Genomic DNA, 7,542 nt, shown 5'->3' with positions numbered 1-7,542 from the left:
AATGAAACCCCAAATCTCTCTCAAGCAATATCATCTTACCTTCCCTCCAGAAATGTTCCAACCTTCCTTTGCACACCCTTGGGAATACTGTTCTGTTTTTAGTTATACCCATCCTAATGGCTATGAGGTGGTCATCTTATTGTAAAAAGACACAATTCTTTCTCTGAAGTGCTGGAGATAGAACCGAGGGCCTCATGAGTGTGAAATAAGTCTCTTACCACTGAGCTACACTCCCCTCCTGGTATCTTACTGTTTTCATTTGCAGTTCCTAATGGCATTGTGCATCCTTTCATGGGCTTCTGCATATAGCTTCTTCAGAGAAATGACTACTCAAGGGCTGTTAGTGGGTCATGTCAGACCAGGCAGGTGCAGAACAGGCAGATGCAGACCAGCACTCAGGGGACAGAGACAGGTGGACCTTTATGGGTCCAAGATCAACTTAGTTGGGCTGGAGAGATGGCTCAGCAGTTAAGAGCCCTGACTGCTCTTCTAGAGGTCCTGAGTTCAATTCCTAGCAACCACATGGTGGCTCACAACCATTATCTTTTGTTGTGACTAAATAATCTTAAATTTGAAAAACTTTAAACATAAAGATATTCATTGTAGTATTACATGCAAGAGTGGAACATTGGCATCAGGTCAATAACCACACATGATTCCTGTATTACGTAGTTTCTGTTTGTGCTGGGTTAGATCATATCTCAGGTTATTTGAGTCATTATAGTAAAATACCATTAACTATGTTGCCTATAGACCATAGAAGTTCTTGGTAGTTTTACAGGCTATAAAATCCATGATCAAGGCACTAGCAGGTGCAGTGTCAGACCTGGCAGGTGCAGTGCCACACCAGGCAGGTGCAGACCAGGCAGGTGGATAACAAGCAGGTACAGTGTCAGACCAGGCAGGTGCAATGTCAGAGCAGGCAGGTGCAGTGTCAGACCAGGCAGGTGCAGAACAGGCAGGTACAGACCAGGCAGGTACAGACCAGGCAGGTGCAGACCAGGTAGGTGCAATGTCACACCAGGCAGATGCAGACCAGGCAGGTACAGTGTCAGACCAGGCCCTTTCCTGTTTCTAGTGTCTCTGTCTTGTGTCCTCACACTGTCTGGGGGATTCCCTCATTAGAGAGACTAATTACAATGTTCTAGTTCCAAAGACCCCATCTGCTACTGTACAGGGGCAGGGGGATGGAGAATGGGATTTAACACAGGAACATTGGAAAGGCATAAATATTTCAACTACAGAAGGTATGACCCCTCAGAACTGTGTTTTAGTCCCAAGCCTCAATGCCCCAAAACATGACCTTACATAGAAACAGAGTGGGTACAGATGTAATTCCAGAGGTCGCACTGCAGGAGGGCAGAACCTAAGCCAGTGTCGCTATTGCACTTTTCCAACAGGCATGTGAAGACTGAAGCACATCCGGAGAACACTTGTTATCTCAAAGACTGAGACTGGAATTGTGTTCAAGTAGCCAAGAGTTTCAATAATCAACCTGAAGCTAGGGAGAGGTCAGGAGAGGCTCTCTGGAGGTTTTAGTGGGGGCACAGCCCTGCTGACAGCTTGATTTCTGGCCTCCGGAACTGTAAGAGATAAATTTGTCCTCTGGTATCACCTCATTGGTAGCACTGTGCTGCCGCAGCCTTAGGAAAACAATACATTGCCGCTCACAGATGATGCCGAAATAGCGGCACAAGACAGCAACAGCGCGGGTTTGAGTCGCACTCAGCAGCAGGCTGTTTGCAGGGTTTTGAGCCACTCCATATTCCTTGAGATTGCCTGTAATGGAGATTCTGTAATTCCTACTTTGTTTAGGAAAACTGAAAATAGTTGTTGAGCGAGTTCCCTAAGCTTACAAAAGCTGGTTAAATGAGAGACAAAAATGATGTGTGCAGGTTTGACTCCAAGCTCTGCTGCTCCTACCCAGCACATTGTACGATGGTTCTAACAGATGTTCTGAAAAGTTCAGTCAATACATGGATGGCTGTGTCTTCAGTCTGGGTTTGGCGCTGGAATAGGGAGTGAGGGCAATGAAGCAGAGAGGAGGCAAGAATAACCTTTAGGTGTCTCTGGTCAGATGACTCAGTGAGACGAGATGCCATGAATATATTCTTGTGATGCTGTTCAACGGATGAGACAGTGAATTGCTGAACAGACTGCTAGAAAAGATGGGTCTGGAACATTAGAGGGATGTGGGTTAGAATTACAGGGCTGGAAGCCATTAATACACCTAGTCCAGGGCTTTGGATGTAATCATGTGGTCAGAGTGCATAGGAAGTGGAAAACAGACATCTAAAAAGAGCCACAGGGAACTCTGGACTTCGGGGATATGTGGAGGAAAGGGGGCCTTTACCTTCCAGCACATTCTATCATGGAAAATATAAAATGGTGAGTTGAGGGGTGAACAGGAAACTAGTCAAAGGGTAAGCTTGTTACAACAGCTGAGAGGACAAGAAGCTGGGGAAAAGGGTTGGCTGTACCCAGATAGCTGCAGAGATGACAAAACGCAGGGGACGAGGGAGCAGGTTCCCACCACTGTTCTTTCCAGTGCAGAAAAATTTCAAGCTGGTTAGATACAGCCAATATTCAAAATTAAGTTGTATGGTCAGGTACGGTAGTGTACACCTTTAATTCCAGCATTCAGGAGATAGAGGCAGCAGATCTCTGAGTTCTAGACCAGCCAAGATTATATAGTGAGACTCTATCCTTTGAAAAAGTTAAGTTGTGGGCAGGAGAGATGGCTCAGCGGTTAAGAACAATGACTGCTCTTCCAGAGGTCCTGAGTTCAAATCCCAGCAACCACACGGTGGCTCACAACCATCCATAATGAGATCTGATGCCCTCTTCTGGGATGTCTGAAGACAGCTACAGTGTACTTACATATAATAAATAAATCTTTAATAAAGAAAAAAAAAAGAAAAAAAGTTAAGTTGTAAAAACAAACTAAAAGCCAGGCAGTGGAGGCGCACGCCTTTAATCCCAGCACTTGGGAGACAAAGGCAGGCAAATTTCTGAGTTCGAGGCCAGCATGGTTTACAGAATGAGTTCCAGGACAGCCAGGGCTATACAGAGAAACCCTACCTCGGAAAAACAAAACAAAACAAAAAAAAACAAACAAACTAAATAAAAACCAAATTTGAAAGTTATTGAAATTCACGTTTCTAATTATTTTGATATCCTATGTTCTATTTTTTTAAACATTTACTCATTTATTGGGGGGAGGTGGCATACATACCATCACACATGTATGACAGTCAGGGGGACAACCTGGGAATTCAGTTTTCCTTTTGACTATGTAGTTCCCAGGGAGCAAAATCAGGAACTTGTGGTAGCCAGGCTTGGTGGCAAGGTCCTTTGCTCACTGTGCCATCTCTGCAGTCCTCACCTGTGTGAGGACTTACTTACTCCACTGTGTACATTTGTATGATGGAGACACTAGGATAATGTGCCCACTCTTCAGTGACATCCACGGCACACTCACACCGTACAAATTGGCAAAGCTGCAAGCGAGAGCTCACCTTGCTGACTACCTAGACTTAGTAAAGTAACAAAGAAACATCAGGGGCACAGCTGAAATTTAGAAATACATCATGTCCTCAACAATTATGTTGGAAAGGCACAAAATAATGCACAAAAACTTGAAGTGTCTACTGTTTAAAGACTGCCATCTAATCCCACAGAGCGGGGATAAACATTTTTTTTTCTTTTTTAGGATTTTTAAAAATGTATGTATATGAGTGTTCTATTTGCATGTATGCCTATATGACAGAGAGGGACTCACATTCCATTATAAATGGTTGTGAGCCACTATGTCACTGCTGGGAATTGAACTCAGGACCTCTAGAACAGCAGCCAACGCTCTAACCACTGAGCCATCAATCCAGTCCCACTGAATGACAGTCTAATATTATTATACTTCTGGGTCTTGAAGAGAAAAGAGCCATCAGCATTTGTGTTGGCTTTGTCAGTTACAGCCACACACTGGCTAGAGCATGAGGATTCTGTGGACCTAAGTGCTTATTTGGAATACTGTATATTCTATTATTATAAACAGTCTTCTCACAGGGCGGTGATGGCACACACCTTTAATCCCAGCACTTGGGAGGCAGAGGCAGGCGGATTTCTGAGTTTGAGGGGAGCCTGGTCTACAGAGCGAGTTCCAGGACAGCCAGGACTATACAGATTAACACTGTCTCAAAACAAACAAACAAACAACTCTTCTCATGATAACAGTAAAATACCAAGTTAGTATGTGAGTGTAGGTGTACACGTGTGGTTGCGTGTGTTGTGCAGACAGCTGTTTGTCCTCTCGTATCACCTTGTCTGTGGCACTCAGCTGTGGCGGCCTTAGGCAAGCAATACACCACCACTTACAGATAGATGATGCAGAAATATCAGTGCAGCAGACACCAACAGCGCATGTTTGAGTCGAGCTCGGCAGCAGGCTGTTTGCAGCGTTTTGAGCCACTCAATATTCCTTGAGATTGCCTGTAATGGAGATTCTGTAATTCCAACTTTATATTTGGGAAAATTGAAACCGCTTAGACACTGGTAAGCCTCCTAACCCTCTTAAGAGGCAGCGCAGTCTCACCCATGGGATCCATCATGGGAATGCAGGAAGGCTTTCCCTGCTGAGTGGCTAAGAGGGACTCCCAATTCACAGGATGAAACGACGGCTTCAGGTGGGCATTAAAGACCAAGGGACTCTAGGCACTGTATGATGGGCAGAGAAGCAAAAGCCAGAGACAAAGTGGGGTGGAAGAACAACTTAAAGAGCACTGGCTCAAACCAGCTTTATTCAAGATGGAAAAAAACAATCTCAACATGGCCATGGTGTATCCCTCAGTTTCCACCCACCCTTAGTGTACAGGTCATGGGAGAATGAGGAGCCTCCATTTTTAGGTTACAGAGAATGAAGTATGTTCAAGGGACAATCTGCTTTCAATTTAACATAGTCCCCACTCATTGAAAGCAAGGAAAGTGGCTGCCTCAGATGGCACAATGTTTCTGTCTGGCTTTTTGTTTGTTTGAGACACTGTTTCACTATGTAGCCAAGGCGGACCTAAACCACATGATCCTTCTGCCTCAGCTTCCTGAGGGCTGGGACTACAGACTTGTGCTATCATGCCCTACTTGATCAGTGTTTGTTGGACAGGTGACTATGGTGGCTCTGCCACTTTCTAGACATGCAAGACACCCCTCAACCCCAGCTTTCATGTCTGAATGGGTAAAATGGAAACGATCCCCTACACACACAGAAGACACTAGACTTAACACCCCGGGGATGGTGCTAGGCACTGGGTACCTTAGGGTGACATCATATGCATTACTGTGACTAAGTGGAAAACAGGATACATAGTTCTATAATTGCAATTATACGTGAGGGGTGAAGGGAACTTCATGTTAGTAATGGTGGCCACTGGGTGGCAGGACAGTTTTTGTTGTTTTTGTTTGCTTGTCTGTTTTTGAGACAGAGTATCAGTGTGCAGTCCTGGCCAGTTTAGAACTTGCTATGTAGACGAGGCTGGCCCTTGAACACAGAGACCTATCAGCTTCTGCCTCCCAAGGGCTGGGACTACAAGCTTGAGGCACCATACCCAAGCTAGGACAGAGTTCTAAATCCAATATTCAAAAGTTCTACAAGAAATCTATTTAACTTTCACTCTGAAATACTTTTGAGCTGAGTATAGTGGCTCATCACTTCAGCATTGGGAAAGCTGAGGGAGGAGGACCGCTGTGTTTAAGATCAGTCTGGGAAGGCTAAGAGTAAGTTTCAGGCCTCTGAGACCTTGCAAGAAAATAAGGAGAAAGGAAAACAAAACAAACAAATCTTTTGCTTTTTTGTTTTTGGTTTTTTTTTTTTTTTTTTTTTTTTTTTTTTTTTTTTTTTTTTTTGGTTTTTCGAGACAGGGTTTCTCTGTGTAGCCCTGGCTGTCCTGGACCTCACTCTGTAGACCAGGCTGGCTTCAAGCTCAGAAATCCGCCTGCCTCTGCCTCCCAAGTGCTGGGATTAAAGGCGCGCGCAACCACTGCCTGGCCACAAACGAACCTTTTAAGCTTTGCAGGAAGAGGGGAAAAAAAAAAAACACATTTAAAGAACATTTTAAAAGCCTGGTATGGATTAGACAGATGGCTCAGCTGTGAAGATCACTGGCTGCTCTTACAGAGGACCTGGGTTCAATTCCCAGCGTAGAAGTTGGCTCACATCTGCCTGAACCCCAGCTCCAGGGCCTCCAACTCCCACCTCTGCCTGCCTAGAACACTACCACATACATGCAGAAACACATAAATACATAATTTTTACTTTATATTTAAAAAACCCATATGTGATGGCACATACCAGTATCATGAAGGTAGGGGGATAGGTTAAAGGTTAAAGGACAGAGGACAGGTTAAAAGCCATGACTAGTCTACATAGTGAATTAGAGGGAAGCCAGGTTTGAAAAGCCAAGCAAGACTCTGACTCAAAAAAGAAGAGCAGGCTGGAGAGAAGGCTCAGTGGTTAAAAGCACCGACTCCTCTTCCAGAAGTCCTGAGTTCAGGTCCCAGCAACCACATGGTGGCTCACAACCATCTAGAATGAGATCTGATGCCCTCTTCTGGTGAGTCTGAAGAGAGTGACATTGTAGTCACACACATAAAATAACTAAATCTTAAGCCTTCTGTACCAGGAAGGAGCGGGGTGGAGTGAGTAGGGCCAGAGAGAGAAGAAAAAAAAAATAAGAGGAGCAGGAGGAGGATGAAGACAAGGAGGAAGGAGGAGGAGAAAAAGAAAAAACCTACTTCAACACTAATAATGTAATAAAACAAGTAATATAAAAACGATCTAAAGAATCTATATTCATAGGACATGAAATAACCAAAAAGTCACCTTGCTACTCCTGTATCTAACATAGCCAATTTATTTGCCAAGAATGGAAGCAGAGACAGGTGGAACGCTGTAGTAGGCTCAATGCTAGCCTGATCTATACATCAAGTTCTAGGCCAGCCAGGGCAACACAGTGAAATCCTGTCTTCCAGTGGGGGGTGGGAGGACTACAGCGATTGCTCAGAGGTCAAGAGCACCTGCTCTTGCAGAACACTAGGGTTTGGTTCCTAGCACCCACACGGTGGCTCACAACCATCTGTGAGTCCCGTTCTAGTGGACCCAGTGCCCTCTTCTGGCTTCTTGGACAGCAGGAACGCACATGTGCACAGACATACCCCAGCAAAGCAAACCATACACAAAAAAATAAATAAGTCTTAACAACAAAAAGATATGACAAGCTCAGAGCGTTCTTCCTGCCTAATCCTGTGAGTTTTAGGTATCAGGAGACGTGGAGCCAGGAACAAAGAGGCTATAAATTAACCTAAACATGACTCAAATATTTAATTTATGCATTCATTAAATTTTTACCTGTTATCAATCTTAGAGTTCCAGGTGTTAATAGCAACTCTAAATTAAAGTCAAATATAAGCATTTGCATAAAAGCATTAGAAGATGATTAATAGGTATTTCCACACAGCTGCAATCTATTCTGCACTTTTAGAGATGAAAAAAAA

The sequence above is a fragment of the Mastomys coucha genome, unplaced genomic scaffold (genome assembly GCF_008632895.1).
Source record: "Mastomys coucha isolate ucsf_1 unplaced genomic scaffold, UCSF_Mcou_1 pScaffold18, whole genome shotgun sequence".
In the NCBI taxonomy this organism is placed as follows: domain Eukaryota; kingdom Metazoa; phylum Chordata; class Mammalia; order Rodentia; family Muridae; genus Mastomys; species Mastomys coucha.
This window is presented reverse-complemented; position numbering follows the sequence as displayed.